The sequence below is a fragment of the Muntiacus reevesi genome, chromosome 15, assembly GCF_963930625.1.
Source record: "Muntiacus reevesi chromosome 15, mMunRee1.1, whole genome shotgun sequence".
Lineage (NCBI taxonomy): Eukaryota > Metazoa > Chordata > Mammalia > Artiodactyla > Cervidae > Muntiacus > Muntiacus reevesi.
In genome coordinates, this window is record NC_089263.1 from 50752795 (window position 1) to 50774814 (window position 22020).

At 38.1% G+C, this 22020-nt stretch overlaps 1 pseudogene; it reads right to left on the reverse strand.

Moving 5' to 3' along the window:
* Positions 1–311: 311 nt before the first annotated feature.
* The window catches only part of LOC136146980 (14-3-3 protein beta/alpha-2-like), a 104574-nt pseudogene continuing 82865 nt past the window's right edge, over positions 312–22020 (reverse strand).

Here is a 22020-nt window from a genome sequence, read left to right on the forward strand (position 1 = left end):
GGCAGAACGGATAGGAGCGGGCGGCATTGCTTAGGGTAAGGACCGGGCCTGAGTGCCCTGAGGACAATCAGAGGGAGCTTTTGTGAGTTCCCAGCTTGAACTGTGGGAGAGCAAAGAGAGAGAAAATTAACCGGCCCGAACACACTGCCGGCGGTTCTCAGAACAAAGGGACCAAGAAAGTCCTGAGAAGAGCTCGCAGGCTGCGGACCGGCCCAGCCCTGCTGGAGGCTGGAGGCAGGGGGGCGGGGAAGGGGGCAGGCTCGGCCCCAAGGACCGCATCCCCTGCCACACTGCAAACAGGCCTCCGCCTTCTAATCAAAGACCTCCTGAGATTCTGGATGGTCGACATCCGCCGGGAGGGTCGCGGCAAGACATGGGGCGCAGGCACCCGACCGGCGCGGGTGGGGACAGGGGCTGGGGACGCTGAGGGCAGAAGGCGAACGCACCCAACTGGCGCGGGCGGAAACTGAGGCTGGGACGGAGGAAGGGAGAAGGCGCGCCGCACCTGGGGAAAGTGCGCCCGTCAAGCTTCTGGCTGCCTGAGCCGCTCAGACAGGGAAGGCACAATACGCAGGCGCAGCTTTTTGTTCTGCGCTATTGTGGAACACCGGAGGGCTGGAACCACACACAGTGCGGGGTGCGCTCCATGCAGAGCAGCCGGGAGCCTGAGCAGCGCAGAGGGAGAAAACAGCGCCAGCCCCTCCCCGGAGCGCCCGCCCCTTGCTGCAGCGTGACGGAACTAGCTACCTGAATAAGAGTCCACCTCCGCCCGCCTGTGTCAGGGTGGAAATGAGGCCCTGAAGAGACCGGCAAACAGAAGCCAAATAAACAAAGGGAACCGCTTCAGAAGGGACCGGTGCAACAGATTAAAATCCCTGTAGAAAACACCGACTACACCGGAAAGGGCCTATAGATGCCGAGAAGTGTAAGCTGAAACGAGGAGCTATATGAAACTGAGCCAAACCCACACTGACTGCAACAGCTCCAGAGAAATTCCTAGATATATTTTTACTTTTTTTTTAAGTAAGAAAAAAATTTTTTTTTTATTTTACTCTTTTATTTTCTTTTAAAATTCCCTATTACTCCCCCATTATTCCTTAACTTTCTTTATCATAGATTTTTACGATTTTTTTAATTAGGAAAAAACTTCTTTTCTTGTGTTTTTTTTTCTTTTTTTCCTTTTTCTCTTCTATTTTCTATTTTTCTTTTTCTCTTATTTCATTTTAAAGTCCTGTATTACTCCTCTACTACTCCTTAGTTTTCATTTTCACTACACTATAACCTTACCAAAAAAAAAAAGAAGCCCTATTTTTAAACCGAACTTCATATATACTTCTAATAATTTTTGTGTGTGTGTGTTTTGGTTTTTGTTTTTAATATAGTATTTTTAAGAGTCTAACCTCTACTCTAGATTTTTAATCTTTGTTTTTCAGTATATGATATAAATTGTGAACATTTAAGAATCCAATATTCATTTCCCATTTTTATTCAGGAGTGTGTTGATTACTCTCTCCCAATCTGGACTCTCCGTTTTCTACCTCAGAACACCTCTATTTCCTCCTTTCCCCCTCTCTTCCCAATCCAATCCTGTGAATCTTTGTGGGTGTCTGGGCTACGGAGAACACTTTGGGAACAGACAACTGCGTAGATCTGTCTCTCTCCTCTTGAGTCCCACTTTTTCTCCTCATGCTCATCTCTATCTCCCTCCTCCCTCTCCTCTTCTTCATGTAACTCTGTGAACCTCTCTGGGTGTCCCTAACGGGGGAGAATCTTTTGCCATTAACCTAGAAGTTTTATTATCAGTGCTGTATAGTTGGAGAAGTCTTGAGACTAGTGGAAGAATAAAACTGAAATCCAGAGGCAGGAGACTTAAGCCCCAAACCTGAGAACACCAGAAAACTCCTGACTACATAGAACTGTAAGTAATAAGAGACCATCCAAAAGCCTCCATACCTTCACTGATACCAACCACCACCCAAGAGCCAATAAGTTTTAGAGCAAGACATACCACGCAAATTCTCTAGCAACGCAGGAACATAACCCTGAACACCAACATACAGGCTGCCCAAGGTCACACCTAACACATAGACACATCTCAAAACTCATTACTGGGCACTCCATTGCACTCCAGAGAGAAGAAATCAAGTTCCATGCACCAGAAAACCGACACAAGCTTCCCTAACCAGGAAACCTTGACAAGCTAATCGTCCAACCCCACCCACTGGGTAAAACCTCCACAATAAAAAGGAATCACAGACCTCCAGAATACAGAAAGCCCACTCCAGACACAGCAATATAAACAAGATGAAAAGGCAGAGAAATACCCTACAGGTAAAGGAACATGAAAAATGCCCACCAAATCAAACAAAAGAGGAGGAGATGGGGAATCTACCTGGAAAAGAATTTAGAATAATGAAAATAAAAATGATCCAAAATCTTGAAAACAAAATGGAGTTACAGATAAATAGCCTGGAGACAAAGATTGAAAAGATGCAAGAAATGTTTAATAAAGACCTAGAAGAAATAAAAAAGAGTCAATTAAAAATGAATAATGCAATAAATGAGATCAAAAACACTCTGGAGGGAACCAAGAGTAGAATAACAGAGACAGAAGATAGGATAAGTGACGTAGAAGATAAAATGGTGGAAATAAATGAAGCAGAGAGGAAAAAAGAAAAAAGAATCAAAAGAAATGAGGACAACCTCAGGGACCTCTGGGACAATGTGAAACGGCCCAACATTCAAATCATAGGAGTCCCAGAAGAAGAAAACAAAAAGAAAGGCCATGAGAAAATACTCGAGGAGATAATAGCTGAAAACGTCCCTATAATGGGGAAGGAAATAGTGACACAGGTCCAAGAAACCCAGAGAGTCCCAAACAGGATAAACCCAAGGTGGAACACCCCAAGACACATGTTAATCAAATTAACAAAGATCAAACACAAAGAACAAATATTAAAAGCAGCAAGGGAGAAACAACAAATAACACACAAAGGGATTCCCATAAGGATAATAGCTGATCTATCAATAGAAACCCTCCAGGCCAGAAGGGAATGACAGGACATACTTAAGGTAATGAAAGAGAATAACCTACAACCTAGATTACTGTACCCAGCAAGGATCTCATTCAGATATGAAGGAGAATTCAAAAGCTTTACAGACAAGCAAAAGCTGAAAGAATTCAGCACCACGAAACCAGCTCTTCAACAAATGCTAAAGGATCTTCTCTAGACAGGAAATACAGAAAGGTTGTATAAGTGTAAACCCAAAACAACAAAGTAAATGGCAACGGGATCACACCTATCAATAATTACCTTAAATGTAAATAGGTTGAATGCCCCAACCAAAAGACAAAGACTGGCTGAATGGATACAAAACCAAGACCCCTATATATGCTGTCTACAAGAGACCCACCTCAAAACAAGAGACACATAAAGACTAAAAGTGAAGGGCTGGAAAAAATTATTTCATGCAAACGGAGAACAAAAGAAAGCAGGAGTCGCAATACTCATATCAGATAAAATAGACTTTCAAATAAAGGATGTGAAAAGAGACAAAGAAGGACACTACATAATGATCAAAGGATCAATTCAAGAAGAAGATATAACAATTATAAATATATATGCACCCAACATAGGAGCACCGCAATATGTACATCAAACGGTAACGAGTATGAAAGGGGAAATTAATAGTAACACAATAATAGTGGGAGACTTTAATACCCCACTCACAGCTATGGATAGATCAACTAAACAGAAAATTAACAAGGAAACACAAACCTTAAATGACAAAATGGACCATCTAGACCTAATTGATATCCATAGGACATTTCACCCCAAAACAATCAACTTCAGCTTTTACTCAAGTGCACAAGGAACCTTCTCCAGAATAGATCACATCCTGGGCCATAAATCTGGTCTTGGAAAATTCAAAAAAATATAAATCATTCCAGTCATCTTTTCTGACCACAGTGCAGTAAGATTAGATCTCAACTATAGGAAAAAAAATTGCTAAAAATTCAAACATATGGAGGCTAAATTACACACTTCTGAATATCCAACAAGTCATAGAAGAAATCAAAAAAGAAATCAAAATATGCATAGAAATGAATGAAAATGAAAACACAACAACCCAAAACCTATGGGACACTGTAAAAGCAGTGCTAAGGGGAAGGTTCATAGCGTTACAGGCTTACATCAAGAAACAAGAAAAAAGTCAAATAAATAACCTAACTCTACACCTAAAGCAATTAGAGAAGGAAGAAATGAAGAACCCCAGGGTTAGTAGAAGCAAAGAAATCTTAAAAATTAGGGCAGAAATAAATGCAAAAGAAACTAAAGAGACCATAGCAAAAATCAACAAAGCTAAAAGCAGTTTTTTTGAAAAAATAAACAAAATTGACAAACCATTAGCAAGACTCATTAAGAAACAAAGAGAGAAGAACTAAATTAACAAAATTAGAAATGAAAATGGAGAGATCACAACAGACAACACTGAAATACAAAGGATCATAAGAGACTACTACCAGCAGCTCTATGCCAATAAAATGGACAACTTGGATGAAATGGACAAATTCTTAGAAAAGTATAACTTTCCAAAACTGAACCAGGAAGAAATAGAAGATCTTAACAGAGCCATCATAAGCAAGGAAATCAAAACTATAATCAGAAATCTTCCAGCAAACAAAAGCCCAGGACCTGATGGCTTCACAGCTGAATTCTACCAAAAATTTAGAGAACTAACACCTATCTTACTCAAACTCTTCCAGGAAATTGCAGAAGGAGGTAAACTCCCAAACTCATTCTATGAGGCCACCATCACCCTAATTCCAAAACCAGACAAAGATGCCACAAAAAAAGAAAACTACAAGCCAATATCACTGATGAACATAGATGCAAAAATCCTTAACAAAATTCTAGCAAACAGAATCCAACAACATATTAAAAAAATCATACATCATGACCAAGTGGGCTTTATCCCAGGAATGCAAGGATTCTTTAATATCCACATATCAATCAATGTAATACACCACATTAACAAATTGAAAGATAAAAACCATATGATTATCTCAATAGATGCAGAAAAAGCCTTTGACAAAATTCAACACTCATTTATGATTAACTCTCCAGAAAGCAGGAATAGAAAGAACACACCTCAACATAATAAAAGCTATATATGACAAACCCACAGCAAGCATCACCCTCAATGGTGAAAAACTGAAAGCATTTCCCCTGAAATCAGGAATAAGGCAAGGGTGCCCACTCTCACCACTACTATTCAACATAGTGTTGGAAGTTTTGGTCATAGCAATCAGAGCAGAAAAAGAAGTAAAAGGAATCCAGATAGGAAGAGAAGAAGTGAAACTCTTGCTGTTTGCAGATGACATGATCCTCTATATAGGAAACCCTAAAGACTCTACCAGAAAATTACTAGAGCTAATCAATGAATATAGTAAAGCTGCAGGATATAAAATTAACACACAGAAATCCCTTGCATTCCTATGCACTAACAATGAGAAAACAGAAAGTGAAATTAAGGAAACAATACCATTCACATTGCAGCAAAAAGAATAAAACACTTAGGAGTACATCTACCTAAAGAAACAAAAGATCTATACATAGAAAACTATAAAACACTGATGAAAGAAATCAAAGAGGACACAAACAGATGGAGAAACACACCATGTTCATGGATTGGAAGAATCAATATTGTCAAAATGGCTATTCTACCCAAAGCAATCTACAAATTCAATGCAATCCCTATCAAGCTACCAACGGTATTTTTCACAGAACTAGAACAAATAATTTCACAATTTGTATGGAAATACAAAAAACCTCGAATAGCCAAAGTAATCTTGAGAAAGAAGAATGGAACTGGAGGAATCAACCTGCCTGACTTCAGACTCTACTATAAAGCCACAGTCATCAAGACAGTATGGTACTGGCACAAAGACAAAATGTAGATTAATGGAACAGAATAGAAAGCCCAGAGATAAATCCACGAACCTATGGACACCTTATCTTTGACAAAGGAGGCAAGGATATACAATGGAAAAAAGATAACCTCTTTAACAAGTGGTGCTGGGAAAACTGGTCAACCACTTGTAAAAGAATGAAACTAGAACACTTTCTAACACCATACACAAAAATAAACTCAAAATGGATTAAAGATCTAAATGTAAGACCAGAAACTATAAAACTCCTAGAGGAGAACATAGGCAAAACACTCTCCGACATGAATCACAGCAGAATCCTCTATGACCCACCTACCAGAATATTGAAAATAAAAGCAAAAATAAACAAATGGGACCTAATGAAACTTAAAAGCTTTTGCACAACAAAAGAAACTATAAGTAAGGTGAAAAGACAACCCTAAGAATGGGAGAAAATAATAGCAAATGAAGAAACAGACAAAGGATTAATCTCAAAAATATACAAGCAACTCCTAAAGCTCAATTCCAGAAAAATAAATGACCCAATCAAAAAATGGGCCAAAGAACTAAACAGACATTTCTCCAAAGAAGACATACAGATGGCTAACAAAAACATGAAAAGATGCTCAACATCACTCATTATCAGAGAAATGCAAATCAAAACTACAATGAGGTACCTTTACACGCCAGTCTGCATGGCTGCTATCCAAAAGTCTATAAGCAATAAATGCTGGAGAGGGTGTGGAGAAAAGGGAACCCTCTTACACTGAGGGTGGGAATGCAAACTAGTACAGCCACCATGGAAAACAGTGTGGAGATTTCTTTAAAAATTGGAAATAGAACTGCCATATGACCCAGCAATACCACTTCTGGGCATACACACCAAGGAAACCAGATCTGAAAGAGACACGTGCACCCCAATGTTCATCGCAGCACTGTTTATAATAGCCAGGACATGGAAGCAACCTAGATGCCCATCAGCAGACGAATGGATAAGGAAGCTGTGGTACATACACACCATGGAATATTACTCAGCCGTTGAAAAGAATTCATTTGAATCAGTTCTGAGATGGATGGAACTGGAGCCCATTATACAGAGTGAAGTAAGCCAGAAAGATAAAGAACATTACAGTATACTAACACATATATATGGAATTTAGAAATATGGTAATGGTAACCCTATATGTAAAACAGAAAAAGAGACACAGATGTACAGAACAGACTTTTGGACTCTGTGGGATAAGGCGAGGGTGGGATATTTCGAGAGAACAGCATGTATATTATCTATAGTGAAACAGATCATCAGCCCAGGTTGGATGCATGAGACAAGTGCTCGGGTCTGGTGCACTGGGAAGACCCAGAGGAATCGGGTGGAGAGGGAGGTGGGAGGGGGATCGGGATTGGGAAAATATGTAACTCCATGGCTGATTCATGTCAATGTATGACAAAACCCAAAAAAAATTTAAAAAATTAAAAAAAAAAAAGAATCTTCTCCAACACCACAGTTCAAAAGCATCAATTTTTTGCCGTTCAGCTTTCTTCACAGTCCAACCCTCACATTCATACATGACCACTGGAAAAACCATAGCCTTGATCAATGGACCTTTGTTGGCAAAGTAATGTCTCTGCTTTTTAATATGCTATCTAGGTTGGTCATAACTTTCCTTCCAAGGAGTAAACGTCTTTTAATTTCATGACTGCATTCACCATCTGGAGTGATTTGGAAGCCCAAAATTAAAGTCTGTCACATCTGTCACTGTTTCCACTGTTTCCCCATCTGTTTGCCATGAAGTGATGGGACCAGATGCCATGATCTTAGTTTTCTGAATGTTGAGCTTTAAGCCAACTTTTCACCTATTTCACTTTCATCAAGAGGCTCTTTAGTTCTTCTTCACTTTCTCCCATAAGGGTGGTGTCATCTGCATATCTGAGGCTATTGATATTTCTCCCAGCAATCTTGATTCCAGCTTGTGCTTCATCCAGCCCAGTGTTTCTCATGACGTACTCTGCATATAAGTTAAATAAGCAGGGTGACAATATACAGCCTTGACATACTCCTTTCTCTATTTGGAACCAGTCTGTTGTTCCGTATCCAGTTCTAACTGTTGCTTCCTGATATGCATACAGGTTTCTTGAGAAGCAGGTCAGGTGCTCTGGTATTCCCATCTCTTTCAGAATTTTCCACAGTTTGTTGTGATCCACACAGTCAAAGGCTTTGGCATAATCAATAAAGCAGAAATAGATGCTTTTCTGGAATTCTCTTGCTTTTTCAATGATCCAACGGATGTTGGCAATTTGATCTCTGGTTCCTCTGCCTTTTCTAAAACCAGTTTGAACATCTGGAAGTTCACAGTTCATGTACTGTTGAAGCATAGCTTGGAGAATTTTGAGCATTACTTTGCTAGTGTGTGAGATGACTGCAATTGTATGGTAGTTTGAACATGCTTTGGCATTGCCTTTCTTTGGGATTGGAATGAAAACTGACCTTTTCCAGTCCTGTGGCCACTGCTGAGTTTTCCAAGTTTGCTGGCATATTGAGTGCAACACTTTCACAGCATCATCATTTAGGATTTGAAATTGCTCAACTGGAATTCCGTCACCTCCACTAGCTTTGTTCGTAGTGATGCTTTCTAAGGCCCACTTGACTTCACAATCCAGGATGTCTGGCTCTATGTGAGTGATCACGCCATTGTGATTATCTGGGTCGTGAAGATCTTTTTTTTTTTTTTTTTTTTTTTTTTTTTGTACAGTTCTCCTGTGTGTTCTTATCACCTCTTCTTAATATCTATGCTTCTGTAAGGTCTATACCATTTCTGTCCTTTATTGTGCCCTTGAATGAAATGTTCCCTTGGTATCTTTAATTTTCTTGAAGAGATCTCTAGTCTCCCGCATTCTATTGTTATCCTCTATCTCTTTACACTGATCACTGAGGAAGGCTTTCTTATCTCTCCCTGCTATTCTTTGGAGCTCTGCATTCAAATGGGTATATCTTTCCTTTTCTCCTGTGCTTTTCACTTCTCTTCTTTTCACTGCTTTTTGTAAGGTTGGGGCAGAAGAAAATAATTATTTTGAGACAGCAGAGAATTGAGCATATTAAAATTCTAATCTAATGTAAAGGTGCTGTTAAGAAGAGAATATTAAATGGGACCTAATGAAACTTAAAAGCTTTTGCACTACAAAGGAAACTATAAGTAAGGTGAAAAGACAGCCTTCAGATTGGGAGAAAATAATAGCAAATGAAGAAACAGACAAAGGATTAATCTCAAAAATATACAAGCAACTCCTGAAGCTCAATTCCAGAAAAATAAATGACCCAATCAAAAAATGGGCTAAAGAACTAAACAGACATTTCTCCAAAGAAGACATACAGATGGCTAACAAACACACGAAAAGATGCTCAACATCACTCATTATTAGAGAAATGCAAATCAAAACCACAATGAGATACCATTACACGCCAGTCAGGATGGCTGCTATCCAAAAGTCTACAAGCAATAAATGCTGGAGAGGGTGTGGAGAAAAGGGAACCCTCTTACACTGTTGGTGGGAATGCAAACTAGTACAGCCACTATGGAAAACAGTGTGGAGATTTCTTAAAAAACTGGAAATAGAACTGCCATATGACCCAGCAATACCACTTCTGGGCATACACACCGAGGAAACCAGATCTGAAAGAGACACGTGCACCCCAATGTTCATCACAGCACTGTTTATAATAGCCAGGACATGGAAGCAACCTAGATGCTCATCAGCAGACGAATGTATAAGGAAGCTGTGGTACATATACACCATGGAATATTACTCAGTCATTAAAAAGAATTCATTTGAATCAGTTCTAATGAGATGGACGAAACTGGAGCCCATTATACAGAGTGAAGTAAGCCAGAAAGATAAAGAACATTACAGCATACTAACACATATATATGGAATTTAGAAAGATGGTAACGATAACCCTATATGCAAAACAGAAAAAGAAACACAGAAGTACAGAACAGACTTTTGAACTCCGTGGGAGAAGGTGAGGGTGGGATGTTTCAAAAGAACAGCATGTATATTATCTATGGTGAAACAGACCACCAGCCCAGGTGGGAAGCATGAGACGAGTGCTCGGGCCTGGTGCACTGGGAGGACCCAGAGGGATCGGGTGGAGAGGGAGGTGGGAGGGGGGATCGGGATGGGGAATACGTGTAACTCAATGACTGATTCGTGTCATTGTATGACAAAACCCACTGAAATGTTGTGAAGTAATTGGCCTCCAACTAATAAAATAAAATTAAAAAAAAAAATAAAAAAATAAAAAAATAATAAAAAAAAAAAAAGAAGAGAATATTGAACATACAGGAGAAGACATAATGCGAGAATGAGATCCCTAAAAAACTGAGATGAGATGGAGTTCAGAGTACAGACAGATGAGTTCTCTTTCAGTGGAAAAGAGTATGGTTTTCTTTACAATCCACGGTCAAGAGAAAATACTGGATAGAGTGCATGTAAGTTATAACTGGGTTACAAAGAAAACTCACTGTTTACCTTAACTATCACACTGCTACCACACCCACAACATTATTACCACACTTACAACAGTAAAATTATAGGTTTTCCATACCAGGAAATTCTGACATTAATTACCTAGAGTCAGTGAAGGGTTTAAACCATACAGGTTAAAGGCTAAACATACCTTTAACCATACAGGTTAAAGGCTCAGTTCCACACATATGCCCCTGCCTCTGGTCATCAATCACAAGCACTAGGTCTCTAGGTTCCCTGCAACTTCTGTCCAACTTGGCTACAAAGCAGAGGGTACTAAGACCCTCTCCTTGGTTCAATCATTTGCTAGAACATGTCACAGAACTCAGGAAAACACATTTGCTATTTGATTACATAATAAAATACATGAGAAAGAATAAAAATGAACAGCCAGATGGAGAAATACATGGAGTAAGGTCTGGATAGGTACTAAGCATAGATGTTTTTGTCCCTTTGTAGTTAGAGTGTACCACCTCCCAACACATAGATGTGTTCACCAACCTAGAAACTCTCCAAACTCCACACTTTACGGTATTTTAATGGAGGCTTTATCATATAGGTATGATCAATCATGAACACAATCTCCAGCCCCTCTTCTATTTCCTGAGGATGCAGAGTGGAATTGCAAGTTCCAAGTTTCTAATCATGGTTTGGTCTTTCTGGTCACCAGCTCCCATCCTGAAGTTACACATGAACCAATCAAGAGTCACCTCTTCAGAACAAAACATACTCCTATTCCCCCAGGAAATTCCAAGGGATGTAGAAACTTTGTGTCAGGAAAAAGGCCAAAGACCAAATATTAGGAAAAAAAGATGCCCCTAGTGCTCTTATCACTTGGGAAATTACAAGGATTTTAGGAGCTCTGTGCCAGAAACTTGGAAGCAGAGATTAATAAATATTTTTTTCTATTATTTCACAGTAGGTGAACAGGAGTTGAAGGATTTTTTTTCAGTGAAGAGATGAGATAGCTGAGGCTATAAAAAGGCAAGATGGGAAGACATCAATTTTGAGGCAAGCTGAGAAGTATTAAAAGAGTAAAAAAAAAAAAGCAAAAAAAAAAACAAAAAACTGCCTAGATAATATATAGAAGAATTTATGGACATCTTGACAGACCAAATTAATTTGGAGATAGTAATTTCAAAATCTGCCACACTTCTGAGGAGTGTTTAGATGTCAAAGAACTATCCAGAAAAACCGAGGTCCATCTAGGGTTGATGTTTTCCAGGCTAGTGCAATGGAATCATAATGATACAAGGCCTCAGATGATATCAGTGAGAGAAGCATTAGCATGATGAAAATGATATTTAAAACTAAGGAAATAAAGATACTAATAGTAGATGAAAAGATAGCAAGAAATGGACATCCTTTATGGGTCCAGTGGTGAATGTAGTTTCAGGAATTAAACAAGAGTGGGTTATAAGAAGTTGTGGTCATAGGACATTTAGATAGATAAAAATAGCTTAGTTTAAAGAAATTAGTACCTACTGAGCTTTCCAACTTTTATGTAAGGTAGCATGTGACATTCATTCAGAATTTTCTCCTCTATGTCACTCCATGCAGCTCCTTATTCAGCCATTGTGCAAAATCCACTAATCTCATGTCAATTTTTAAAACCTACTAAAAAAATTTCAAACCAACTGGAGTAATTTTTTTTAAAACATCCATGACTGATTCATGTCAATGTATGGCAAAAACCACTACAATATTGTAAAGTAATTAGGCTCCAACTAATAAAAATAAATGAAAAAAAAAAAAAACCTGTCTATTTCTATTATTGATTTCCATTTCTCCCAAACACAGTGTAAACTTTCTTGATGAGAAATAGATTAGCTTGGTTCAATTCTAACTTTGATAAAAAATGAATAACAGACCAGAAACAAAACAAAAAAAATCTTAGTGTATATGCTATGACTGATTTTATCACTCGTATTTTTCTTGACACCTTGTCAAGATTAAAAACAAACATGCTGATATCTTCAAATTCTTTTTGGATCACAGACATGGAATTTCTATAGGAGATAATCAAAGGGAACCCACTTTTCCATTCTTCTTGACCTCAAAAATCCAGAAGTCATTGAAATTTAAGACTGTGCTAAATTGGGCTCATATTGAAAAAATCATTTTATAGCTCATTTGCCAAGAAGAGAAACTTTGAGGTTCAAGGTAACCTTCTGTCATCTTCCATTCTTTTGAAATAATGTGTGTTTTCCACCTCCATGCACATACTGTTTCCCCGATTTCAGTCTAAAAGTGTTCAATCTATGGTGAAGAACTTTTGAAAGGGCAAGGAGAAGAGGTTAAAAAGAAAGACCTAAGGAACCACAGAAATCTATTTCAACTGAGCCCTAAAATCCATCTATAGTCTTGGAGATCTCTGTATGATGAGTTTCTACTACCACGAGTTTTAAAATACCCAAGGACAAAAAACAAATATAGTTCTTATTTCAAAATCTAGAAAATACCCTGATATATTTAACTATTTTTATTAATTGGTATGCAAAGTGTATCTTTGGCTTCTCTGGTGGCTCAGATGGCAAAGAATCTGCCTGCAATGTGGGAGTATCAGGTTGATACCTGGGTTGGGAAGTGATCTTTTTAGCCATAACCTTGTCTAGCATTAGCACTTTCATTAAAACTACTTGCAAGTTAGGATCCATCTTTCTCATTTTGGTTTCTCATCTTAAGGCAGTGGTGAGTAGAAAAAGCAAGCAAATGACTCCCTGTATGAAAATAAGGGTATTAAAATCTTTCATCTAATAGTTTCAGCATGTCATTAGTCTGAAGGCGTATATGATCTTCTGATTCTGGAGTCACAAGTTCAGTAAAAGATAGGTAGTTAGGTAGATATATACATACATATACACATATATAAAAATATAGGTAGGCTTGGGAATTTTAAAGCCCTCTACAACTCTCAAATATCTTTCACCTTATTTTAGACTTACGTGTTCTCTGCCTCTTTGTTTTCACCTGGCTCTATTGTTGGTCTTGATTCCTTTGATGACCTACTGGCTCTGCAACTCTTCGTCAGACAATAGACACTATTCTCTTCTTTTGTTTCCAAAAAATCCCACTAATCAAAGAATGTTTCCCACACCAGACTTTCACTGCAAAAAAAGTTATCAGTTGACATGTCCTACCAACCTAATATTACCACCTTGCTAGGCCTTATATTTTCCTCTTTCTTCCATCCCTACATTTCTTGTCATCACCATATCTATCTAGGAAGAAATTCAAATTATTCTTTCGTGATTATGCAAAATAATTGTAGCCTAGGAACTGTGGTTGTAAAGAGTCTGTTGATGTGCTTTCTTTCTTTAAAACTTTTTCTTATTGATTGAAGTATAGTTAGTCCACAATGCTGTGTCAGTATCAGGTTTCCAGAGAAGTGATTCAGTTATACATATATAAGTTATATATAATCAATCTGATTTCGGTGTTGACCATCGGGTGATGTCCATGTGTAGAGTCTTCTCTTGTGTTGTTGGAAGAGGGTGTTTGCTATGACCAGTGCGTTCTCTTGGCAAAACTCTATTAGCCTTTGCCCTGCCTCATTCCATACTGCAAGACCAAATTTGCCTGTTACTCCAGGTGTTTCTTGACTTCCTACTTTTGCATTCCAGTTCCCTATAATGAAAAAAGACATCTTTTGGGGATGTTAGTTCTAAAAGGTCTTGTAGGTCTTCATAGAACCGTTAAACTTCAGCTTATTCAGGGTTACTGGTTGGGGCATACGCTTAGATTACCGTGATATTGAATGGTTTGCCTTGGAAATGAACGGAGATCATTCTGTCATTTTTGAGATTGCATCCAAGTACTGCATTTTGGACTTTTTTGTTAACCTTGATGGCTACTGCATTTCTTCTATGGGATTCCTGCCCACAGTAGTAGATATAATGGTCATCTGAGTTAAATTCACCCATTCCAGTCCATTTCAGTTTGCTGATTCCTAGAATGTCGACATTCACTCTTGCCATCTCCTGTTTGACCACTTCCAATTTGCCTTGATTCATGGACTTAACATTCCAGGTTCCTATGCAATATTGCTCTTCACAGCATCAGACCTTGTTTCTATCACCAGTCACATCCACAACTGGGTATTGTTTTTGCTGTGGCGCCATCCCTTCATTCTTTCTGGAGTTATTTCTCCACTGATCTCCAGTAGCATATTGGGCACCTACCGACCTGGGGAGTTCCTCTTTCAGTATCCTATCATTTTGCCTTTTCATACTATTCATGGGGTTCTCAAAGCAAGAGTACTGAAGTGGTTTGCCATTCCCTTCTCCAGGGGACCACATTCTGTCAGCATCTGCTGGATCATCAAAAAAGCAAGAAAGTTCCAGAAAAACATCTATTTCTGCTTTATTGACTATACCAAAGCCTTTGACTGTGTGGATCACGATGAACTGTGGAAAATTCTGAAAGAGATGGGAATACCTGACCATCTGACCCACCTCTTGAGAAACCTATATGCAGGTCAGGAAGCAATAGTTAGAACTGGACGTGGAACAACAGACTGGTTCCAAATAGGAAAATGAGTACGTCAAGGCTATATATTGTCACCCTGCTTATTTAAATTACATGCAGAGTACGTCATGAGAAACACTGGGCTGGAAGAAGCACAAGCTGGAATCAAGATTGCTGGGAGACATATCAATAACCTCAGATATGCAGATGACACCACCCTTATGGCAGAAAGTGAAGAGGAACTAAAAAGCCTCTTGATGAAAATGAAAGAGGAGAGTGAAAATGTTGGCTTAAAGCTCAACATTCAGAAACTAAGATCATGGCATCTGGTCCCATCACCTCATGGGAAATAGATGGGGAGACAGTTGAAGCAGTATCGTGCCAGACGTTATTTCTTGGGGCTCCAAAATCACTGCAGATGGTGATTGCAGTCATGAAATTCAAAGACGCTTACTCCTTGGAAGGAAAGTTATGACCGACCTAGATAGCATATTAAAAAGCAGAGTCATTACTTTGCCAACAAAGGTCCAACTAGTCAAGGCTATGGTTTTTCCAGTGATCATGTATGGATGTGAGAGTTAGACTGTGAAGAAAGCTGAGCACCAAAAAATTGATGCTTTTGAACTGTGGTGTTGGAGAAGACTCTTGAGAGTCCCTTGGGCTGCAAGGAGATCCAACCAGTCCATCTTAAAGGAGATCAGTCCTGGGTGTTCACTGGAAGGACTGATGCTGAAGCTGAAACTCCAATATTTTGGCCACCTCATGGGAAAAGTTGACTCATTGGAAAAGACCCTGATGCTGGGAGGGATTGGGGGCAGGAGGAGAAGGGGACAACAGAGGATGAGATGGCTGGATGGCATCACCGACTCAATGGGCATGAGTTTGAGTAAACTCTGGGAGTTGGTGATGGACAGGGAGGCCTGGCGTGCTGTGATTCATGGGGTTGCAAAGAGTCTGACACAACTGAGCAACTGAACTGAACTGAACTGAAGTTACATATAATTTGTTGTATGATCACTAAGTCATGTCCAACTCTTTTGCAACCACATGGACTGTAGCCCACCAGGCTCCTCAGTCCATGGAAGTTCCCAGGTAAGTATAGTGGAGTGGGTTTCCATTTCCTTCTCTAGTGGATCTTCCCATTCCGGGGATCAAACCTGCACCTCCTGCACTGGCAGGCGGATTCTTTACACATGGGATGCCCAAATTGTACATGCATATATAAAAATATGTGTGTGTGTGTGAGTGTGTATAGATAGATGTGTGTGTATAGATAGGTTATAAATATATATACATACATGTACATCATATTCTTTTCCATTATAGGTTATTACAAGATATTGAATATAGTTCTCTATGCTATACAGTAGGTCCTTGCTGTTTATTTTATACATAGTAGTGTGTATATGTTAATCCCAAACTTCTAACTTCTCTCTCAACTCTCCACTCCCTGCTATCTCTTTTGGTATCCATAAATTTGTTTTCTATGTTTATGGGTCTGTTTTACAAATAAGTTGATTTGACTCACTTTTTTAGGATCCACATACACTTGATATCACATATTTGTCTTTCTCTGTATGGCTAACTTCACTTAATATGATCATCTCTATGTCCATCCATGTTGCTGTAAGTGATATATTTCATTCTTTTTTATGATTTACTAATATTTCATTGTATATGTATACCAAATCTTTATCTATTTATCCATCAATGGACATTTAGGTTGCTTCCATGTCTTGGCTATTGAAAACAGTGCTGCAATGAACATTAGGGTGCATGTATCTTTTTCATTTATATTTTTCTCCAGATATATGCCCAGAGATCACTGGATCATATGTTTAATACATATTTAGTTTTTTTAAAGAAACTCTGTTCTATTCTCTATAGTGACTGCACCAAGTTATATTCCCACCAACGGCATAGGAGGGTGTCTTTTTTCCAAACCTTAGCCAGTATTTCTTATTTGTAGACATTTCAGATGATGGCCATTCTGACAAGTGTCTGGTGATACTTCATTGTAGTTTTAATTTTCATTTCTCTAATAATTAGCATATTTAGCACCTTTTCCTGTACCTATTGGCTGTCTAAATGTCTTTTTTGGAGAACTGTCTATTTAGATCTTCTACTCACTTTTTATGGGGTTGCTTGTTTTCAGACATTAAGTTGTATGACCATGGTATATTTCTCCATCTGTTTGTGTCCTCTTTGATTTCTTTCATCACTGTTTTATAGTTTTCTATGTATAGGTCTTTCGTTTCTTTAGGTAGATATACTCTTAAGTATTTTATTCTTTTTGTTGTAATGGTGAATGGTATTGTTTCCTTAATTTCACTTTCTGTTTTCTCATTGTTAGTGCATAGGAATGCAAGGGATTTCTGTGTGTTAATTTTATATCCTGCAGCTTTACTATATTCATTGATTAGCTCTAGTAATTTTCTGGTAGAGTCTTTAGGGTTTCCTATATAGAGGATCATGTCATCTGCAAACAGCAAGAGTTTCACTTCTTCTCTTCCTATCTGGATTCCTTTTACTTCTTTTTCTGCTCTGATTGCTATGGCCAAAACTTCCAACACTATGTTGAATAGTAGTGGTGAGAGTGGGCACCCTTGCCTTGTTCCTGATTTTAGGGGAAATGCTTTCAATTTTCACCATTGAGAGTAATGCTTGCTGTGGGTTTGTCATATATAGCTTTTATTATGTTGAGGTGTGTTCCTTCTATTCCTGCTTTCTGGGGAGTTTTAATCATAAATTGGTGTTGAATTTTGTCAAATCTTTTTCTGCATCTATTGAGATAATCATATGGTTTTTATCTTTCAATTTGTTAATGTGGTGTATTACATTGATTGATTTGCAGATATTAAAGAATCCTTGCATTCCTGGGATAAACCCCACTTGGTCATGATGTATGATTTTTTTAACATGTTGTTGGATTCTGTTTGCTAGAATTTTGTTAAGGATTTTGCATCTATGTTCATCAAGGCACATAGACAGAAATATAGATCAATGGAACAAAGCAGAAAGCCCAGAGATAAATCCACGAACCTATGGACACCTTATCTTTGACAAAGGAGTTAAGAATATATAAAGGAAAAAAGACAACCTCTTTAACAAGTGGTGCTGGGAAAACTGGTCAACCACTTGTAAAAGAATGAAACTAGAACACTTTCTAACACCATACACAAAAATAAACTCAAAATGGATTAAAGATCTAAATGTAAGACCAGAAACTATAAAACTCCTAGAGGAGAACATAGGCAAAACACTCTCCGACATAGATCACAGCAAGATCCTCTATGACCCACCTCCCAGAATATTGGAAATAAAAGCAAAAATAAACAAATGGGACTTGATGAAACTTAAAAGCTTTTGCACAACAAAGGAAACTATAAGCAAGGTGAAAAGACAGCCCTCAGATTGGGAGGAAATAATAGCAAATGAAGAAACAGACAAAGGATTAATCTCAAAAATATACAAGTAACTCCTGAAGCTCAATTCCAGAAAAATAAATGACCCAATCAAAAAATGTGCTAAAAACTAAACAGACATTTCTCCAAAGAAGACATACAGATGGCTAACAAACACATGAAAAGATGCTCAGCATCACTCATTATCACAGAAATGCAAATCAAAACCACAATGAGGTACCATTACACGCCAGTCTGCATGGCTGCTATCCAAAAGTCTACGAGCAATAAATGCTGGAGAGGGTGTGGAGAAAAGGGAACCCTCTTATACTGTTGGTGGGAATGCAAACTAGTACAGCCACTATGGAGAACATTTTGGAGATTTCTTAAAAAACTGGAAATAGAACTGCCATATGACCCAGCATTCCCACTTCTGGGCATACACACCGAGGAAACCAGATCTGAAAGAGACACATGCACCCCAATATTCATCACAGCACTGTTTATAATAGCCAGGACATGGAAGCAACGTAGATGCCCATCAGCAAACGAATGGATAAGGAAGCTGTGGTACATATACACCATGGAATATTACTCAGCCGTTAAAAAGAATTTGTTTGGATCAGTTCTAATGAAATGGATGAAACTGGAACCCATTATACAGAATGAAGTAAGCCAGAAAGATAAAGACCAATACAGTATACTAATGCATATATATGGAATTTAGAAAGATGGTAATGATAACCCTATATGCAAAACAGAAAAAGAGACACAGATGTACAGAACAGACTTTTGGACTCTGTGGGATAAGGCGAGGGTGGGATGTTTCGAGAGAACGGCATTGAAACATGTATATTATATAGGGTGAAACAGATCATCAGCCCAGGTTGGATGCATGAGACAAGTGCTCGGGCCTGGTGCACTGGGAAGACCCAGAGGGATCAAGTGGAGAGAGGTGGGAGGGAGGAATGGGATGGGGAACACATGTAAATCCATGGCTGATTCTTGTCAATGTATGACAAAAACCACCACAATATTGTAAATAATTAGCCTCCAACTAATAAAAATAAATGGGGAGGGGGGAGAAAAAAAATAAAAGAGGAAGAGGAAGAAGTTATATGAGCTTTTTGTATGTTTTGGAAATTAATCCCCTGTCAGTTGCATCATTTGCAAATATTATCTCCCAATGTGTAGTCTGTCTTTCCATTTTTTCTATGATTTCTTTTACTGTGCACAAGTTTTTGAGTTTGATTGGGTCCTATCAGTTTATTTTTGCTTTTGTTTCATTTACTTTGGAGACAGAGCAAAAAAGTGTTGCAATTTATGGCAAAGAGTTTCTGCCTATACTTTCCTCCAGGAATTTTATAGTATCTGATACATTTAGGTCTTTAATCCATTTTGAGTTTATTTTTGTGTATGGTGTTAGAAAATGTTCCAATTTCATTCTTTTACATGTAACTGTCCAGTTTTTCCAGCACCACTCATTGAGGAGACTGTCTTTCTCCACTGTATAGTCTTGCCTCCTTTGTAATGGATTGATTGTATGTGAGCAGGTTTATTTATGGACTTTCTATCCTGTTACACTGATCTTTGTTTCTGTTTTCTGCTAATACCATATTGTTTTGATTTCTGTAGCTTTGTAGTATAGTGAGGTCAGGGAGTGTGACCCCTCTAGCTCCATTTTTTTTTTCTTAAGATTGCTTTGATTATACAATCATTTGTGTTTCCATACAGATTTTTTAAATTTTTGTTCTAGTTCTATGAAAAAGCTATTGCTGATTTGATAGAAATTGAATTGAATATGTAGATTGCCTTGAACAATATGGTCATTTTAACAATACTGGTTCTTCCAGCCTAAGAACATGGTATATCTTCCCATCTGTTTGTGTCATCTTCAATTTCTTTCATTGGTATCTTATAGTTTTCAGAGTAAAGGTACAGGTCTTTTGCCTCTTTAGGTAGGTTTATTCCCAAGTGTTTAATTCATTTTGATGCAATAATAAGTGGGACTATTTTCTTCACTTTTCTGATACTTTGTTGTTAGTGTCTAGAAATGCAACAGATTTCTGGATATTAATCTTTTATCCAGCAATTTCACCAAGTTCATGATGAGTTTTAGTAGTTTTTTGGTTGGGTGTTTAGAATTTTCTATGTATAGCATTATGTAATCAGCAACCAGTGACAGTTTTACTTCTTTTCCAATTTGGATTCCTTTTATTTCTTTTTCCTTTCTGACTGCTGTGACTAGGACTTTCAAAATTACATTGTGTAATGTAATTTGTACATTACATTTGTTACAAAAGTGTAACTTTTACATTTGTAAAAGTGGGCATCTGTGTCTTGTTCCTGATCTTAGAGGAAATGCTTTCAGTTTTTCACCACTGAACTGATGCTAGCAATGTATTTGTCATATATAGACTTTATTATCTTGAGGTATGATCTCTCTGTGCTCACTTTCTAGAGAGTTTTTATCATAAATCACTGTTGAACTTTATCAAAAGCCCTTATTGCATCTATTGAGATGATCATATAGTTTTGATTCTTCAGTTTGTTAGTGTGGTATATCATGTTGATTGATTTGCAGATATTAAAAAATCCTTGCATCTTTGAAACAAATCTCACTTGATCATGATATATAATCCTTTTAATGTTTTGTTGTGGACTTTCCTGGTAGCTCAGACAGTAAAGAATCTGCCTGCAGTGAAGGAGACCTGGATTTGATCTCTGGGTCAGGAAGATTCCCTGAAGATGATAATGGAAACCCACTCCAGTATTCTTGCCTGGAGAATCCCATGGACAGAGGAGTCTGGTGGGCTACAGCCATGGGGTTGCAAAGAATCAGACACGATTGAGTGACTAACACTTTCACTTTCACAATGTTTTGTTGGAGTTGGTTTGCTAGTATTTTGTTGAGAATTTTTGCATCTATATTCATCAGTGATATTGGTCTGCAACTTTCCTCTTTTGTCGTATAATTGTCTGGTTTTGGTTATCAGTGTGATGGTAGCCTCTTTCTTAAACAAAAGAACCATCCAACCACAATGATTATTTTAAAATTCATTTAGGAGGCATCCATATTTTTCTTGCCATGTCCATTTACATATACTATTATCTAAGCATCTAAAGTTGGCAGTATGATAGGGAAGGCAAACTGTGTACAAATAATTGACAAAGAAAGTAGATGACCACTAATAAATTGTGACAAAATTGCCCAAAGCTAATCTCAAATACTAAGTAGATATAATTATATGTGGTAAGGAGTCCACTGAGTAAAAGCAGAATGTTTATAAATGTGTCCTAGGTCAACAAATGTCCAAAACATCTGAATTAAAAGGAAAAAGGAGTATATCATATGGCAAGCAAGTGAAATTTTCCAACTGCCTCAGAATGTTCAATAATTTTCTTTCGATCTGGTCTGCTTTGTCCTAGATCTCCCACATAGTTCAAACCAAATCAGCACTTCTTAACAGCAGGCACTTGAAAGAGGAAAATGAGCTTATTTAGAGAGCGCATGGACAAAAGAGAAAAGTAGAAGCAATGTCAAGTATCAAAAGCTTCCAATATTTCATGTACGGCCTTTAAATGGAAGGTTTACACAGGTCTCCCACTCAGAATCAACACATTTACGTGTTTTCCACGGCTCTTCTGAACATAACTGCAGCTTCACGCATGCCTCTTGTACTGTCTCAATTA